Source organism: Amblyomma americanum, chromosome 1, assembly GCF_052857255.1.
Source record: "Amblyomma americanum isolate KBUSLIRL-KWMA chromosome 1, ASM5285725v1, whole genome shotgun sequence".
In the NCBI taxonomy this organism is placed as follows: Eukaryota; Metazoa; Arthropoda; class Arachnida; order Ixodida; family Ixodidae; genus Amblyomma; species Amblyomma americanum.
In genome coordinates, this window is record NC_135497.1 from 422,026,039 (window position 1) to 422,045,933 (window position 19,895).

Sequence of the window (19,895 nt, forward strand, 5' to 3'; positions counted from 1 at the left end):
CGGGCGTCGGCATTGTTTGTCTCATTGTTCCTGATGGTGATGTGGAGGTGGTTGGTTGTTCAATAATGCTAAAACCTCCACGCATGACATATGATACTGGAAGAGCAAGGCAGCGCAATGAGACCTAACATGCCAAATAAAGCCATGTTTTATGTCAAATAGGAATCGAGGTGCCTTTCTGCACTAACCTTGAACGCCGTGGGTGCTTCAAAGAAGGCTGTTTTGAATGCCAGTGCAGATTGAAATTTTATTTTATTTATACTTTTTTCCTGTTACTTTTCTTGCATTTCAGTCCAGTGGATTGTAGTCCCATACAACAAATTAACTGCAGAGATGTGAGCCCATTTCCCTTGAGCATGACCTGAGGTCGGCCGCACTTGTGCGTGTGCTCATGGAACAGTTTTTTAAATAGTCTCATTATGAGTAGAGCGCCTACATAGAGCTGATTTTTCCCCTTTGACGTAACTGGAGACAATACATTTCCCTGCGCGCCTAATGATGCACGGAGGGGTATCTGTCGCGTGTGGGACATTAAAAAAGGCAGCTTTATGCCACGGAGACTGAGAAAAGCGCAACGGTAAAGTAATCAAACACCATACAGTGAATTACCTCAAAGGGATATCTGGTGGTAGAAATCACTGCTGATAATATTACCAATTCTTCCACTCTAGTATTTGGTGGTCTTGAATTTATCAGAAATGGTTACGACTTCTGTAGCGGTGGCCTCGCTTGTGCTGTGCACCTGCAAATAATCGTGTTATATGCCTGACAGGAGAACGCACTAACTAAATGAGTTTTTTTTTTTCTGTCGTCGGTCCCAGCTACTGCGGAGGGGTGCGATTGACAGCATTTTGTTTTTGTGATTGCATAACACCTCGGTAGCATGTGCTGTGCAACCACACTCCTCGTTAGCTTGCATATGTTCGCGGTGTGAAACGAAAAGTCGTCATTTGAAACTTGTGAGCGAATCTCGTCCAAAGCGTCACAACTTTTTGCAGCGATAGCTACATTACGCTAGCATTTCGAGCCTTCAGCGTGGCCACCCCGTGGCCCGTGGCAGCGCCATGGCCACCGTGGCGGCGCCGTGGCTGGTGACGTGTTTAGTTACGTGGTGCGGAGCAGCTGCCGGCGGCTCGGCGCGCCGATGAAAGCGAGTGGGGGGGGGGGATGCAGAGGGGAAGATGGGGAGAGAGAGTGAATTCATGCACGTCCTGGAATGAAGGTGAAGAAGGAACGCCCAGCGAAACGGAGCGGCGAAAGACTGACTTTGCAATTCGACTGAGCGAGTTCCACTCATCCAGCTATAGCTACCGTGTCACGTCACACCAGGTTTAACCGGACCTAAACCACAGCCGTTTTTTTAAGGTCAGTTCCTGAGCTTGCAGCCTCGTGACGTTCGAAAATGTAGACTGTAAGAGGTGCTTCCTTCGCGCTGCAGCTTTGCTCTTTTGAGCTATTTTTGTGCACCCAGAGCCAGGCAACGAAGAAACGGCAGCGCGAACGTTGGGTGCGTGCTTGCAGTACTCCATAGAGTTCCTGTTTCGTCTCTTTGGTGCAAGCAATAAAAACCCTATGACAGCGAGCGGCAATAAGGACCACGATTAGAAACCTCTTTCAAATTACACCCTGAGACATATAATAAATGGGTTATGCCGTATGCCTGTCAGTTGAAGGTAGACTTGCTGAAAGCCTGTAACTCTCGAAACCGATATCGGTTTCATACTACATTCCCTTATGAATCTGGTCGCAACACGAAACCCGTGAAAGAAAGCTTGGATGGCGACGGGGCATTGGCATGAAACGAGCCATGATGTCGATCGCAGAGCCGCCGCCGTACGCAAGTGCTTGACAATGGACGCGGCACTGGGCTTCCTCATCAAGCCTCACGGCAGCAAGAGGCACCCCGGTGGCGGTCACCAGGCCGGGTGGCAAGGCAGCCCCGGAGCCTCCGGCGAATTGAAGAACACAGTGTCCATTTCGAACGCATTCGTGGCTCCCCGCAGCTGCTGCTACAGCAACTGCGGCAGCTCCGCGCTTTGCGACACCACCGTTGGCGCTGCAGTCTGAGAAGACATTCACCAAGTGGCGCCAGCAGTGCACATTTTGGACTGTCGTGAACCCCGAATCTCACACTCGATTATTATTTTGAACTGTTTACATGATGCGCTTGTACTAAAGCATTTTGTAGAAATCCGAGACACCAGTAAAAAAGTGCATGTATGAGCGCACGTCCAGGTAAATTGCAGTGGCCTATATCGTTGGAGAGGCTGCAAGCTATAATATTCGGGTGATTTGGAACCTGGTGGTCTGTTTGCAAAAGCTGCCTCGTGTACGGCGCATTAGTGCAGCGCCAGCAGAGGCGGCATCACGAGCAGGTCTAACTGCTCAAAAATCGGCAGATTATCTCATAAATGTGGTTTAGTTGTTACTGAAACCTCGAAGAGTGAGTGAGTCTCCAAAATAAAAGCGACTGCCGTCATTTATAGCGAGAAATGGCGCCGAAGAACGCGGCGGCGGTGCTGTATTTGGTCCGAAGCGCCCGTGCAGTGGGCCGCCATGTTTGTTTATGAGCGAACGCTAACTCTCCGTAACGCTAAGCGAGATTCCGAAAAGTGCCAGCGTGCCGATTAGCGCCGGCGCATGCGCAGATGTCGCTAACCTGGTCCGGTAAACGTAACGTAAACACGGTAACGATATGCTATAACGCTCTATTCCTCTTTGCCACGTCGTATCCACGCCATCCTTGCTCTCTCGTTCGAACGAAACAGTCCGGCCTTGCATGCCCATAATCAAGTAGAATTCGGCGAAGGCACTTGCCACAACTGCGGTACGCGCGGGAAGGAACTTTCACTTATTACGGTGGTCCACCATGGTACGCAGTGTCTTTCGTCGATTTTGCCTGCGTCGTTTTGCGACGGTGGGAGTATGTATCCCTGGGTTGCTTGCAGCCTGCACTTGGCGAAATATACTGGTATACCTACATCCGGTTCATACTAGTCTCGTGTTAATCGCAGGGATATAAAGTTAATTTCACCAGGTTAGGTGAAGGGCACAAAATTTTAGTTCATTGAAATTGTGTGCAAATGTGCAGCTGCTGCCAAAATATAGCAGAAAAGAAAACCTGATCTAGCATACACTTCGAAGAGCATGCTGTTTGTTTTCTCTTTTTTCTCTGATATAAACTGTTACCCATGGTGCCACTGAAATAGAACTTGTTACTTTTTGCCGTGTATCATCTTTCATTCCTTTTTTATGCAGTGTGACTTGGATCGTGCTGTTTATTTCACGATGCTTCCAAACCAACCACCCCACCTTAATGCAGTGCGAAGTACAGTGTTGTGTTGTGTTTTTTGGCGCATAGGCAACTCAGGCCATCATGCGCCAAACTCAAGGTAAAGAAAATTGTTTTCTGCAGACATTTTTAGAAATATTAATTATCGGTGGTGTAGAGGGCGTAAAACATTGTTTTGTATTACCTAATGGTGAAGAAAGAAATAAACTATATGAGTGGCTAATAGTAAGAGCTTTGAAGCAGGTCGGGTAGTCTCAGCAGGCTGAGGTGTATTAAAAAATTGAATCGAATCAGTGGTTAAAAATTGAGAGTTTTCTGAGAAAACCTGGTTCCCTTAAAAAGCTAAAAAGACATGTCGTGTCAACATTGCATCTTCACTCAAAAGAAACATTGGCTGTAAGGGAACGTGTTCATTACAAAACTAAGTAAAATATTTTCTCTGAGTTTTTCAATTTTTGTGCTTGAGTATATGTGACTAACTGTTAAGTCATTGCCACATTTTTCACGAATCGATTAAACTTCACTTTTTAATTGAAAATTGTGTGTGTTGTGCATGTGCCTATACAGAGACGACATAAAATACCTTCAATGAAATGCTCCTGGTGCAAACATGACTTCCATTCACCTAGAACTGGCTTTACCAAGTGCAGTTTGTTGTTTACTTCATTGTTCCTAGCTGTCTGCTATTTTTCCTTCATTTCCTTTGTAATAATTTAATGCAAGCCTTAAAGGACATATCTACTTTTTTACTTCATTGCCACGAGACTGAGCAGGGCGAAAATCTGCTCTCTCATTGCCTTTTATTCCGATATGACTCGGCACCCAGCACAGTTTTATGTTTAGTCCTAGAGCTGTGGCTGTTACAATGTTGTGTATGATGTCACCAATCAGAGGAGTGATTGCATTTCTAGGGAGCAAAGCAGTAAGTAAACTTAAGGAGTCCGTGTAAATAATACTGTTTCTGAGGTTCTCGTTTACTGTCTGTTCAATGGCTACACAGACGGCGTAGCATTCGGCAGTGAAAATTGATGCGCACTGTGGAAGCCTATTTCATTCCAATTCCCTTTTATCACTGCGCTTTTGAAGTAAATGTCTGTTTTTGAGCCATCTGTTAAAAAGGTGTGAAAGTACTGTATTTTTCCTCAAGTGCGAGAAATTCTTGTGTGAAATGTTGCTGTGGAATTTTTTTACGGAGCTGTGTAAGAGTAAATCACAGATTGCAGGAAAATGATACCATGGAGGCAGTGGATGTTGTCTTCGACCAATGCCAGGTAATGGCAGTGTAAAGTACGACCTTTAAACTAAATCTTCCTGAAAATTTTAGTTAATGGCTCTCTCTGGAAGCTTTCTGTGTCCAGCTTGCTGGCACGAGGCAGCACTGTATTTGAGAGCATGATTCTTGAGTGGACAGGTGTCCAATGTGCTCATGGGGTTATAAAAAAAATCTTTCTTTGCTAGAATGAATTTAGAGCTTCGTGCATGACATCACTGAGCTAGGGGCGGCCGCGGTGGTTGAGTGGTTACGGCGCTCGGCTGCTGGCCCGAAAGACGCGGGTTCGATCCCGGCCGCGGCGGTGGAATTTCGATGGAGGCGAAATTCTAGAGGCCCGTGTGCTGTGCGATGTCAGTGCACGTTAAAGAACCCCAGGTGGTCGAAAATTTCGCAGCCCTTCACTACGGCGTGTCTCATAGCCTGAGTCGCTTTGGGACGTTAAACCCTCATAAACCAAACCAAACCAACCATCACTGAGAAAGTTTTTTAAGGTCGAGTTGTTTGCACGATATGCTCGCATAGCAGTGCCCACATACTGGCCACACTTTGATCACTCTGTGGTGGACAGCACAACCCTCTTAGTTTTATGCTGAATGAGTGTGCACGTGCCTGCTTTTGGTTGCGTCGTGAACAATGCTGCTATGCATGGTTGCACCCGAACTTAGTGCTGGAGTAGCATGACAGGTCGACAACTAGGCAGACCTCTCCTATTGCATTAAAGTTCTTATCCTTCCCCTCACAGCTTAGTGTTCAGCCTGCCGTTTAAGGCTGCTCTTGTTTTCGAATGTTGCAACTTGTCTCAGTTCCATATATTTGGGCAGCTGTGTCAACAGGGCCTTCTGCTACAGCAGTGAGGACAAGAAAAATCCTAGAGTATTTTGTTTTGGATCTTGAAGACTATTTATCTTCATAACATGTTTTTGTGCGGCTGCTCGTACGAGGAATGCTTTTTCATACAGCAGTAAGGATGGGCAAATTTATAAGACGTTAGTGTTCTTGACCTTGAATGCAATATGCAGTATCAGAGCATGTTCGTAAATGTGGCCGTGCCAAGAATGAATTTTTATTCACCACTTTAAGAGCCACTCTTAGAGGTGACAGAAAAAGATAGGGGCCGAAGTGCCTATAGCAGCATGGCAGGGGAGGATATATGGTGGTGGGGATGTCGACCCCCTCCCAAAGCCAGAAATCTTACTTAGGAAAAGCATGCTGAAACCCTTTTTCTCAACTAAAACAGTCAAATAAATACATGTTTCAAATAGAACTGAGCCTCTTTAAGAATGACTGATAAATCCACCCATTGTAGCACTGCATCACAGTATGTTTCACATCCATAGACCTAGTTTGGTGCATGATATATATGACCACAGCTTTTAAGACTGCTTCTAGAAGCTTAGAAGTACCCAGTGGCTGGATTATGTTTCACAGTGTTGTGCATTATTTCAATTCTGTATTTCATGTTTAACGTGCAGAGGTGCAGCTATACGCATAAATTTTCGCTACTTGATGAAATACTAGCTTGTAATGTTACTGCATAGTAGCCCACTTTACTTGTGATCAACAATACACGTAATCAAAATGAATTTATTTTACGTAATGAACTCATGTAATTATTTTTCTTCAACGTAACCACTGCCATCACTGAAATTCAATGCACATGTGGATCCTGATTTTACTAAGTGTTTTTTACCCCAATTAACACTATCACAGAACATGGGCCCAATAAACACGTGTGAGGAAAGGCCTCCAAATTCAGTTAGAGTTTCGCCATTTACGCAATTCTTGACCATGGCCTACGCCAGAAAAGCAATTGCAATACCTGCTGCAGGAAACTGGTCGAAACATAGCACGCGATCAAAAATACAGACTTGACCTTGATATGAACGAATACACTTGAGCCGGGCACGCCACAGAGGCAAATAGCTCCCAGATGCTTGAGACGTTATACGCTTCAAACGTGCATGCAACAAATTTCTGTATACTAAGAACAAAGCGAGCGCAGATGCTTCCTTTGCAATAGAACTCTCTGTCCATGTTATGGCTCCCGCCGCTAACACAAGCGCAATTTCTGAAAAACAAAATTGGCAGTTGTATTATAATCAACACCAGTTGCAATCGCTGGAGCTTTGCAAGAACACGCACAAGTAGCAACGAGGATTCACTGCCGATGGAAACGGGAGCGCAAATTACACACGCACAGTGCACGCACAAAACACGATACGTTCGCAGTACACGCCCACGAACACTGCAGCGCACGCCGTATTGAACCAATGCTGAACGAACAGCGCGAATGCTTCTCAGTGTTGCAAATGGGTTGCAAGCCCCAAGGGTAGCGTTGGCCTGGCGGCCTGGGGCAAAGCAGGAAACATCCGAAGGTCCCGGCAAAGGATGAGTCGACGGGCAACAGAACAACTTGTTTATTCTGGCATCGCAAAAGAGCAGCCGGTCAGGGCGACCACGTTACTCGCAGGAAGGAACCGAAGTCTCCCGTTGGCGTCCGGGGCAGCCCCCTTTATACCCACGGAGTCGAGGGCAAGAAGGAACGGCTTGGGAAGAGGCGTCCGATACGGCGACGCTTGAACATGTCCAGACGTGACGGGCGCGTCCGCCAGGCCGGCGCCGGTCAGACCTCCTCGCCTCCCAGTTGGGGAGCTCCTCTCCCCGGCTGCCGCGCTTTGACAAGCGTGGGCACCAACATGCACACACACACACACGCACGCACGACGACACGTGGCACTGAAACCTGCCTGGACGCGCTTGGCGGGAGGCGTTGCGGCCGCGATGAACGAAGCCGCGGCGTCCGTTGCATCCGCGCCGGCTATACCGCGCGTCGTAGGCGAGATGTAACAGACCGCCCCGCCGGGAGAAGGAGATCCCGATGGTCAGGGGACTGCATCCGCTGTCCAGAGGGATGTCGCTCGATGATGCTCGTAATCGAAACCGGTCGTCCCTCGACGTTGCTTGAGCGCAGCGCACAGAGAAGGCCTCGTTCTCGGGTTCAGGATCACATAGGACACTGCAAAGTCACTTCGGGAGAGTTGCCATTTTTGTGCTCGTTCCCAGCAAGCGTTAGAACTACGCCGAAACGCAACCGCTCAGTCAGCAAGCACGAGACAACCCTCACTAAGCTCTGCCAGGCTCTTTCCCCTTTTATACTACTGCCTAATTCCTTACAGTAGTCAAGCAGCACTCAGAACGCGTCCACAAATTGGAAAATTGCACTAGAAAGCACATAATCACTTTGAAACACTAAACAAAAGCAATATGTTAAAAATCCTGCCTCAGGAAGAAAACATCAGTAACCAACAACTTTGAGGCGGATTCCTACGTTAGGGGCTTCGACTTAAGCCATCGGCGTTACCGTTGAGACTCCCCTTTTTGTAACGCACCTCAAAGGAATATTGTTGCAAAGCGAGGCTCCAGCGCAGGAGGCGGCCATTTTTGGGAGAGATGTTCTGCAGCCATTGGAGAGGGCAGTGATCCGTCTCAATGATAAACCTCGAGCCGGCTAGGTAGCATGACAATTTCTGAACGGCCCACACGAGACACGCACACTCTTTCTCGGTGGCGCTGTACGCCTGCTCACGACAGGTCAGCTTACGACTAGCATACAGGACGGGGTGTTCCACTTCTCCATTGTCCCTTTGGCACAGTACAACGCCCATGCCTCGCTCACTAGCATCGCACTGAACAACGAACCCTTTTGTGTAGTCTGGCGATCGTAGCACAGGCTGGCTTGTTAGGGCGCTCTTTAGGGCGCTAAAAGCTCTTTCCTTTGTCTCGCTCCAGACGACTGTTTGGGGCTCTGTTTTTCTTAGAGCATCCGTCAGGGGAGCCGCGATATCGGAGTACCTGGGGATGTACCTCTGATAGTAGCCGGCGACACCTAAGAACGACCGAATATCGGTCTTCAAGCGCGGTTGCGGGAAGTCTCGCACAGCGGCCACCTTTATTTCAGAGGGGCGGCGACGACCCTGTCCAATCACGTGACCGAGGTATACAACCTCGGCCTGTGCTAATTGGCACTTGGGAGCTTTGACTGTCAAGCCCGCTTCGCGCAGGCGGGTTAGCACTGCCCGCAAGTGTGCCATATGCTCAGACCAGGATGCGGAGAATATCGCTACGTCGTCTAAATACGGTAAAGCGAATTCTTCCTGTCCTCGCAACACTTTGTCCATGAGGCTTGAAAAGCAGTATGGCGCGTTCTTCAAACCAAAACTCAAAACTTTAGGACGGAATGTTCCCATTGGTGAAATGAACGCCGCATACCTACTAGCCTCTTCTGTAAGTGGAACCTGCCAATAACCCCTGACAAGATCTAGGGTGGAAATAAACTGAGCGCTACTAACTTTCTCAAGGCGCTCCTCGATGTTAGGGATCGGATAAATTTCATTCTTAGTGATGGAATTAAGCCTGCGGTAGTCGACGCAAGGACGAGGTTCCTTGCCCGGTACCTCAACTAAAATCAAAGGGGAGGTATAATCACTCTCACCCGCCTCAATAACACCGAGCTGTAGCATTTTCTTTACCTCAGCCTCCATAATATCGCGCTGGCGGGGTGACACCCGGTACGCCTTGGATCGTACTGGCTCTGGGGAGGTAAGTTCTATATCATGAGTAAGGACAGAAGTCCTACCAGGCCTCTCAGAGAACTGACCTTGAAACTCTTGTAAGAGTTGGTGTAGTTCGGTTTTCTGCTCAGGCGACAGCGGTGCTTTACTGAGTAAGTCACTAATGACCTGATCAGTGTCTTCCCTGTTCGTCACTGAGCCTAGTCCCGGAAGCTCGACCGGAAGCTCTTCTAACTTTCCCTTGTCGGGCATTTCCTCTCCAGTACCTGGTGCCTTCAACGCTACAGGCTCAATTTTATTCAGTTCGGACGTGCTCTGAGTATCAGCTTGCTGCGCCTCCGACCCTTTCTCATTGTTCGACAACGTCGGCCCCGCAACTACCGCCTTTGCAGCGAGCTCCCGAACTCTCGATCTGGTTAAGGCCTGAACGCTAGCCTCACCAAACAAAAGCCCCTTCTCGCGCAGGAGGTGATCGGACCTGTTCGAAAATAGGTACGGGTACTGGGGGGGCAGCCTAGATGACACTACGGCCTCCGTCTCAAGTGCTCCGAAAGGTCCTTCAATAAGCACTTTTGCTACGGGCAGACACACGCTATGAGCTTCCACGGCTTGCTTGATCCATGCGCACTCGCCCGTGAACATATCGGGTTCTACGTAAGAGGGGTGAACTACATCCATTGTAGCTGCGGAATCACGAAGCACTCGGCACTCTTTCCCGTTCACGAGGAAGTCTCGCATGTAAGGCTCGAGAAGCTTCATGTTCTCGTCAGTGCTACATAATGACAAACACACGACTTCTCTTTTTGTTTCTGGACACTGCGCCGAAAAGTGACCCGGCTTCTGGCACGTATAACACACGCGCGCTTGCCTCGCCTCGAACCGCTTTCTGCGTTCGGCTTCGGCTGCCGCCGTCTCCTTACGTTCGGTCGGACTGCTTTCACTCGCATCCGCACTACGCGTGTCCCCCCTTGCTCTCATGGGTGTGAACTTCGGCCTCTCAGACTTGGAGCCAAATTCACCCTTTTGACCGTCCTTAGCTCCGCGAGCCCGACGCGTCACAAACTCCTCGGCTAGCTCGGCGGCTTTAGCCACTGTACTAACGTCTGGCCTATCCAAGACCCAGTACCGCACGTTCTCAGGTAACCGACTATAAAACTGTTCCAGCCCGAAACACTGCAGAATTTTCTCGTGGTCACCAAACGCTTTCTCTTCTTTGAGCCACTCCTGCATGTTTGACATAAGCCTGTAGGCAAACTCTGTATATGACTCATTTCTGCCTTTTTCATTTTCCCGAAACTTCCGACGGAACGCCTCCGCTGACAGCCTGTACTTTTTTAGCAGACTTGATTTCACTTGGTCGAAATCCTCTGCCTCCTCTCTCTTCAAGCGAGCGACTACGTCGGCCGCCTCGCCGGGTAACAAAGTGAGCAAGCGCTGTGGCCACGTTTCCCGAGAGAACCCCTGCTTCTCGCACGTTCGCTCAAAGTTAACCAGGAACAAACCAATGTCCTCTCCAAGCTTAAACGGCCGCATCAGGTCAGTCATTTTGAACGATACCCGTTCTCCTGCACCGTGTGCCTGACTTCCATTACGAGCGCGTTCCATCTCTACCTCGAGACGCTTCATTTCCAAAGCGTGTTGACGGTCGCGCTCTTCTTTTTCTTTTTGCTCTTTACGTTCGCGCTCCTCTTTCTCTTTTTGTTCTTTACGTTCGCGCTCGTCTTTCTCTTTTTCTTTTTGTTCTTTACGTTCGCGCTCGTCTTTCTCTTTTTGTTCTTTACGTTCGCGCTCCTCTTTTTGCTCTTTACGTTCGCGCTCGTCTTTCTCTTTTTGCTCCCTCTCCTCAATGGTCTCAAGGCATTCCGACAGCTCGTCATCATCAGCCTCCAACTCAAGAATAGCCCTTAGCAGTTCTGGTTTTCTGAGTTTGTCTGAGACATCCAGACCCAACTCTCTTGCAAGTTCCAGCAATTTCGGTTTGCGCAACGACTTCAAATCCATGGCTGCTCCGAATGCTGCTTTCTCTACTGCCTACTATTGTCTTGCCGCAAACTAACCCGGCAGCAACGACAACCACAATTACCAGCTCTGTTTCTGACACTAACAAAAGCCTGGCAAAACTCAGAAGAAGAAAGTCCCGCACTCACCAAACCTCGCAGCCAAGAATTCAGCGCAGTCGTTCCGCTGCAGGCAACCAGTCATCACACAGGGCTCGTTGCACTGCTCCCGGATGGTCGTTGTGCTGCTCAGCATACAGTTGACCGCATATCTTCGCTGCTGGCCTCCGTTGTCGGGATCTCACCGCTGGCAACCAGTTGTTGCAAATGGGTTGCAAGCCCCAAGGGTAGCGTTGGCCTGGCGGCCTGGGGCAAAGCAGGAAACATCCGAAGGTCCCGGCAAAGGATGAGTCGACGGGCAACAGAACAACTTGTTTATTCTGGCATCGCAAAAGAGCAGCCGGTCAGGGCGACCACGTTACTCGCAGGAAGGAATCGAAGTCTCCCGTTGGCGTCCGGGGCAGCCCCCTTTATACCCACGGAGTCGAGGGCAAGAAGGAACGGCTTGGGAAGAGGCGTCCGATACGGCGACGCTTGAACATGTCCAGACGTGACGGGCGCGTCCGCCAGGCCGGCGCCGGTCAGACCTCCTCGCCTCCCAGTTGGGGAGCTCCTCTCCCCGGCTGCCGCGCTTTGACAAGCGTGGGCACCAACATGCACACACACACACACGCACGCACGACGACACGTGGCACTGAAACCTGCCTGGACGCGCTTGGCGGGAGGCGTTGCGGCCGCGATGAACGAAGCCGCGGCGTCCGTTGCATCCGCGCCGGCTATACCGCGCGTCGTAGGCGAGATGTAACATCAGTGAACAGCGGCGGTCTTCCAAGGGTTCTTTGCAGTGTCGCAGTAGACGAATTGCCCGTGCTATCGTTGTCGCCGAGAGCGTTCAAATCCGGGCACGCAAAAAGGTTTTTGCGCTGAATTCCATCTTGAGACATGGGGCGAACGCCGTCAACGCCAGCCTTTGAACACCACCAAAAACAAACTCGAGCAGTAACGCCTACGCCGCACCTCGAATGAGACGCTGCGGCCCGCTGCAGCCGCCCGGTTTCTAAACAAGCTGCCCGGACAAGATGGCCCTCCTATTGAAAAACGCTATATGTCACTTCCTCAACACTTTTCACACATGTTGTTGTATGGGAAGGGCCTGTCCTGACTTTTCCTTCCTCCATGCGGGTCCCGAACGTCTTCTGGTAATCAGGGTTGCCAATTTAGCGGTTTTCCGGCTAAGTTTAGCGAGTTTTTACGCTGTTTAGCGGTCGAAAATTCTGTATTGCGGGAGGCGGAATTTTTAGTGTTCCTTAAGATTTTTTGACTTTCATTTTTGTGGTTTTTGACAAGTCCATGTCGTTTATTTTTGAATATTAAACGTTCCTTAAAATTCTACTCTCTTCTGCGAGAACACTTCATCATGTCGCTGTGAGCGCATGACGTCGCTGTGATGGCTACAGTGGCGAACATCGGAACACGCATTGAAGCGATTTCTGCGGCACTTTTCAACGTAATACTCGAATCTGCCAGGTGACGTGGGACCTGTGAAGTATGTACAGAAGTTCAAGAAATAGTGACTGCAGGACCTAAAGCTTATAGACTGGTTGGTGGAAGTTCCAAACGATGCCAGACGAGCGCGATTCCTCTAAAGCAAGATGGAGCTTTCAGCCAAGCATGTGAATTTGGTAGCGCACATCACAAATAAGAACCTCTCGGCTACAGCGCCGTTTTCGTCCGGAAGGCAGACGACTCTAGAAGTTGTAAATCGCAAGTGTGACGAGTCATGCGCTGCCGAAGGGTCCCTGGTATTGTTCGTATGCGTGCACTATGCAGTTCTGGCTCCAGGTCACCTTGGTGAGTTGTGTCGTGGCCAGTTTAGCGACAGCGAGGGAGCTAAGCATCTCTAGCTTCACCGATCAAAGTGCAGTGCTTTGATCAAGAACATCTTATACCCTCACTTTACTGAGGATTTGCTGTCCGACTTAGGATCTGGGAGATACAACCTGATTCTTGATGAGTCAACGGATATTCCTGTTACCAAGCTATTCTGCATCGTCATTGTGTACTACAGCGAAAAGATGGGCAAAATAATTCCGCCCTTTCTGAGTTTAGTTGAACTCGACGACTCAAAGGCTCAGTCAATATTTGATGCAGTGAAAAGGTGCCTGGCTCATTTTGGAATTGACTTGCGCAGAAAGATGGGAATAGGGACAGACAGCGCCAGTGTGATGGTAGGTGTCAACAACGGAGTGTATCAGAAGCTTAGGATGGATGTTCCTAATCTCTTGTTGGTCAGATGCGTCTGTCATTCGCTGCACTTGGCGGTTTCGAGTGCCTTGGCGGAAGCACTTACGAAAAATCTCGAATATTTGGTGAGCGAAATTAAAAACCGGTTTTCTTGGTCACCATAAAGGCAGCTGTCTTACCTCGAGCTCTACCGAAGATTCAACGACGGACACGATCCGCTTAAGATAGTGCAGTCTTGCCAAACCAGGTAGCCATCGGTTGAAACAGCGGTCGGTAGAGTGTTGTAGCCATGGGGTGAATTGTTGTCACTCTTTGCCACGGCAAGAATAACTGAGAAGTGCTACACAGCAGAACTCCTGCATTCGATGATGTGCGATACGACGAACTTGGCTTACCTCGTTTTTGTGAAGTCCATTCTTGCAGAAGTACAAAGTGTGAACTAGGCGCTTTAGTCCAGGCTGACAGCCTAAAATTGCTAAGTGACCTTACATTACTAATTGAAGCGCTGTCAAAAAAGCTCGTCGTGCCTACGTGCCGTGCAGACCAACTCAGTTCAAGCGTCGACGGCTATGTCAATATTACGTCAGACCTCAGCTTCGAGAGTGAAAAAAGCTGGAAGAGCTGAGAAAGGCTGGTTTTTCGAGAGATGCCAAACACGTATTTAGACAGCGATGTGTCGTATGTCTCATCTGAAACAGCTCCAGAAAAGACTACCTGACAACGTACGAATACTCAGACAAGTTTCCCTGCTCTCAGTTGGGAACGCACTTCGCGTAAGCACTCATTGGTGCCCCTTATGGCAATCCTGGATCTGCAATGAGAAAAAAATCCCTGCCATTAAACTGCAATGGGAGAAGCTCACTCTCGTCAGCTCGAACAATCATGCGAGCACTGTTGCATTCTGGGACGAAGTCAACAAGCAAGGAATGCTTCCGACAAAAATCCGTTCTCCGAATTGGCCGAGTTCGCTCTAGTCATGCGGGTGCTGCCCTGGTCCAATGCAGAGGTTGAACTCGTGTTCAGTCAGCTGAACATTATCAAATGTAAACAGAGGAACAGGTTGTAAACACCGAGATGACGAATGTTATCTTGACTATTCGAGCCGGACTCCGGAGGGAGGGTAAATGCTGCTTAAACTACGAGCACAATTACTAAAGTGGGATTTCGTCTGTTCAGTTGACAGCTTGTACGCACATCCATTTTATGCGTAGCCAAAAGGGATGGGTCAGTAAGGATGTGTATTGATTTTCGAAAATTGAAAGCAGAGGCAAGTGCCAGCTACATATGAAGTGGTTAGTGCCAGCTACATATCGGTATTGGATATGACTTGTCGATACTGGCAGATCGACTTAGATGAACAGTCGCAGCGTCTCAACGCGTTTGCAACACCTCAAGGCCCCTATGCGTGGAAGGTAACGCAGTAAGGGTTGCGAAATTCGGCAGCAACTTTTCAGACGACTCTGAATGAAATCATAAAAGAACATTCCTCTTATGCAATGGCCTACATTGATGATATCGCTATCTTTACGCCAGCCTGGGAGGTACACATCAAAGAATTACGGGCAGTACTTGAGACTTTGAGAGAAGTGGGCTTAATGGCAAACGCTCAGAAATGCAAGTTCGCGCAGAGGACGGTAATGTACCTAGACCATGTAGTAGGGTCAGGCAAGCATGCTCCCCACCCAGAGAGAGTAAGCGCGATCACAAAAATGAAAGCACACAAAACAAAGAAGGCGCTGCGTAGCGTATTAGGCCTCTTTAATTACTATTGAGGGAATGTACCGGAGTACTTAAAGGTAGTTCGCCCATTGACGGACCTCACCAACACGCGGATCCCGAATGTCATTCCCTGGAATGAGAAGACCGAGCAAGCGTTTTGTGAGGTGAAAAGAGTGCTGGTGTTGTTGCCGGAGCTGGTCGCACCTGATCACAGCCAGGAGTTCCTTCTCACAACGGGTGCCTCGGAGGTGGCGATAGGAGCATGTCTGGCAAAGTCTGTTAAAGGGGAACAGAAGCCGATTGCATTTCTGAGCAAGAAATTGACCCCTGCTCAGACCAAATGGTCTGCAATTGAAAGAGAAGCTTTTGCAGTCGTGTGGGCACTGAGGAAAATGGACACCTGGTTATTTGGGGTTAAAGTGAAGGTCACAACAGACCACAACCTGCTCACTTACCTGACATGTTCAGCGCCCAATAGTGCGCGTTTGATGCGTTGGTCGCTTGCATTGCGGAAGTATGACTCAGATGTCGTGCATATCAAAGGTTCACTGAACAAGTGCGCTGGCAATTAATTTCGCTTTGAAAAGAAAAGTGCGCTGATGCACTCTCTCCTCTAGAATGCCAGGAGCAATGGCATTAGGATGATAATTTTGTGTGTGTTTGTTTGCATTTGTTTCCTATTATATAGCCGCAAACGATATAGGCGCAAATTGTAGATGTAATTTTGCATGTAACTATTTTGCTTGCTGCGATGGTCACGGTGAGAAATGAAGGCTAGGGGCCAGCTTGGCAGTTGGCCTACAGAGAACGGACATGGCAAGTTCTGGAATGTGCAGATTGGTGTCCTAACCATGTGTGCACGGAACGAATTGAGGCTGTGTGTGTATGTGTGCCCAGTGCTGCTTGGAACCTTGTGGCTTGACTCCTATGTCACACTGACAGCAAGTGTCCGCGTGACATTCTTGGTTGGGAGATGTGGAGTTCGCTGAACTTTCCGCGAACTGGTAGGTCTCGTGGTCGCAAAGAAGGCAGCAGCAGTGGGGTAGGAAGTCGCCAACAAAGGGGCCCGTCCCGTCCCTGCCTCCTCTTCGTGCGGCGGACGTCATGGTTTACTCCGCGCCGTCACGGGCATAGCCCGTTAACCGTCTACAGCTGTCGACATGTGTTCGTTGTGAAGGGGTTGCCTAGGCTTCAGGAATGCACGAGATGAGGCTGAATATTAGCCGAGTGACCGTGAAACCCACTATTTCCGTAACGACTGTCTTCTCTTTCCTGTTCTGCAAACAACGTTAGTGATCGTCTCGTAGGCATATGTTTGTCGCGTGAGCGAAAGAGATTGGAAAGTGGTAACGGCTGTTCCGTGGGTGCCATGGGAGAGGGTGGTCGCGTTTGTGCTGTTTGTGTATTTGGATGCAACCTCTCCTTTCCCAAATGTTGGTCAGCACTCTTCCCCAATCTTTGATTAGTTGCGGAAATCTTATTTTCCTTTCCCTAACCACTGATTGGTGAGGTGTGCCGCTTGTAATTTATTGGTGGCGGTCCCCTCTGAGGGCGGAGACAGAGTGTTTAAAAACAAGCGCGCTGCGTTTAACGAGGGCTGAATTCGTCTAATCAACGGTTTAGTTATGTAAATAGTTTTCTCTTTGCTTTTTTTCTTCTTGTTTTATTTATGCTGTAAATAAATAAACCTTCTCTTTTCTGCGATAAACGTGAATGTTTGCGACATAGAACCAGCGGGTCATCAAGAAACCCCGATTTCATCATCAACAATTTGTTTCCTCACATCACCACCCGAAGGGGGAAACCCAACTATATGAATCCTGGTTCATTTCAGAAGAGCGTGTTGTCGGGCTATTTGGCTTTGCATGATATAAAAGAAGTGGGCGCAAAACTTGGACGAGGACCGGGTGCTTGTCAGCCGTCATTTGTGTTTCTGGTCGGTCTTTGTCCAAGTTTTGCACCCACTTCTTTTATATCCTGGGACATTTGCTTTTGTCAAACAGGAAGAACAAGGAGACAAATACTCAATAAAACTGTAAATATGACAGTTAGACTAATCAGGCGAACTGCCAACAAGAGGACGGGAGTGAAGGAGAAAGAATGCTGCAGAATATTACAAGCATTTCAACTTAGCAGGGTTTTCTATAGACTCCCGTACCTAGAATTATACAGCACTGAAAAAGCCAAAGTAGAGGCTATAATTAGACAAGCATACAAGGTTGCATTACGGCTACCGAACTGCACCTCCACAGAAAGACTCCTGGGCCTCGGGGTATGCAACACCCTGGACGAGCTTAAGGAAGCGCACTTAACAATGCAACAGGGCAGGCTTTGCCGCGCCAATGCAGGAAGGGCCATACCTGGTCGCTGTTGTGCTCGCGCTCCCTTCCTGCTGTTGATTTTGGCAAATTCATACATTGGGGAGGATTCCCTGACAACCACTGCGAAGGTGAATGAGCCATCTGGAAGAAACGTGGCTACAGGAATGCTGGAAGCAGCGACGATAATAGCGTCCCCACGTGTTCGAACAGGTCATCAGACGACGAAGTACAAGATCAGTGTTGTTCAGTTCAGTTCAGTTTATTTACCTTAAAGGCCCCCTTGTATCGGGGGTATTACATAAGGGGTGGGATTTTAATGAAATGAGCAAACAAAACAGCGAATATTATTTAGCACTGAAGGTGATCGGTTACATGTTCTTGAAAAATAGAGGATGAAGCGATGTTGATGATGTCACGGGGTAGGCCGTTCCAGTCCGTTGCTGCTCGAAAGAAAAATGAAGCAGAAAAGGTGGCAGTATGCGATGACGGCCGGGCAACTTGTAGGGGATGACTGGTGCGGTGAGATATGCGTGCGGCAGTTGTGATATACGGTGACCGATTGAGGGAAGAATGAAATAATTTGTGATAAAGGGTGAGACTTGAAATGCGACGACGGAACGAAAGGGGCGGTAGTCCTGATAATGCTTTCAATGAAGAGATGCTGACGTCATATGAGTATGAAGAGTGGATGAATCGAGTGGCACGGTTTTGGACAGCTTCTAATGCGTTAATTAAATAAGTTTGGTGCGGGCTCCATATGGCAGAGGCATATTCTAATTTTGGTCTGATGACCGATTTATATGCGAGTAATTTTACGTGTTGAGGGGCAAGGCGGAGATGGCGCTTGAGAAAACCAAGTGTTTTCTTCGATGCTGAAATGATGTTGCCAATATGGGTGCGCCAAGATAAATCATAAGACAAGGTGACTCCTAGATACTTATAAGATGATACTGAATCAATCGAGGTGTTAGAAATGGAATATTGGAAGCGATGCGGGCTATGGCGACGAGAGAAGGATAAGAGTTTGCATTTATTAGGATTTAGGGACATGAGCCAGTTGTTACACCAATTAAGTACGCTGTTAAGATCGGTTTGAAGACTAAGTTGATCACGAGAGTTATTAATAGTGCGGTAAATAACACAGTCGTCAGCAAACATTCGAATACTACAGGAAACGTGGTCAGGTAAATCATTAATATATATTAAAAAAGTAATGGACCGAGTACTGATCCTTGCGGAACGCCCGAAGTAACCGGGAGGCTGTTAGACAGGTGGCCGTTAGCAAACACTGATTGAGAACGATTAGTGAGAAACTGCTCAATCCACTGTAGTATGTTAGGATGTAAGTTCAGCTGTGCAAGTTTTACTAGTAAACGACGGTGGGGAATTTTATCAAAAGCTTTCGCAAAATCTAGAAATATGGCATCAGTCTGTTTGTTACGGTCAAGATTAGTGTGCAAGTCGTGAAGGAACAACGCTAATTGGGTTTCACAAGAGAGGCCCTTACGAAACCCATGTTGTGAAGAATGGAAGAAATCATTTGAGTCTAAGAAATTTATAATTTGAGAGTAGATGACATGTTCCATGATTTTGCAGGGTACGCTAGTTAGTGAAATGGGGCGATAATTCATGGGGGAGTCTCTGTTACCTGATTTGTGGACTGGAACGACCTTCCCCGTTTTCCAGTCATCTGGAATGATCCCTGAAGAGAGCGATTTCAAAAGATCAAAGACAAGTAGGCTGCACATGTTGATTTCACATTTTTAAGCAGTTTTGCATTAATCATGTTCATACCAGCTGATGATGAGAGTTTCATGTTATCAATTATGGAAGCGATACGATCTGTGAAGAATGTGACAGCTGGCATAATGGCTTCTGTGTTGAGCGATGGTAACTGTGAAGGCATGTCAAATTCACTCGTGAAAACAGATACAAAGGCGTTATTAAATATTTCTGCGCATTCATGGTCAGTAACCGCTTCGTGCAAGTCGTTAGTCAGTGTAATATCATGAGTGTGCTTAGGATTTAAAACCTGCCAGAATTGTCTAGGATTGCTGATTAGTAGCTTCGGTAAGTCAGTGTGATAAAATGAGCGCCTGGCGCTACGAACTGCAAGTAAGTATGATTTCTCAGATGCAAGGTATTTTTCCCAAGTGGCTTGATTATCAGTGTGTTTGGCTGTACGAAACAGGCGTTTCTTCTTGTTTTCTAGACGTTTTAGATGCTTAGTAAACCATGGTTTATTGTGGTTATTTTGGAAAGATACCCTGGGGATAAACATATTAGAGAGCATATTTAACTTATTTTTGAATATCAACCAGTTTTCGTGAACAGAGTGAGTGTCGAATGTAGATTGGTACTCTGAAAAAAACATGTTAAGGTCTTCAGTTATTGCATCGTAATTCCCTTTATCGTAAA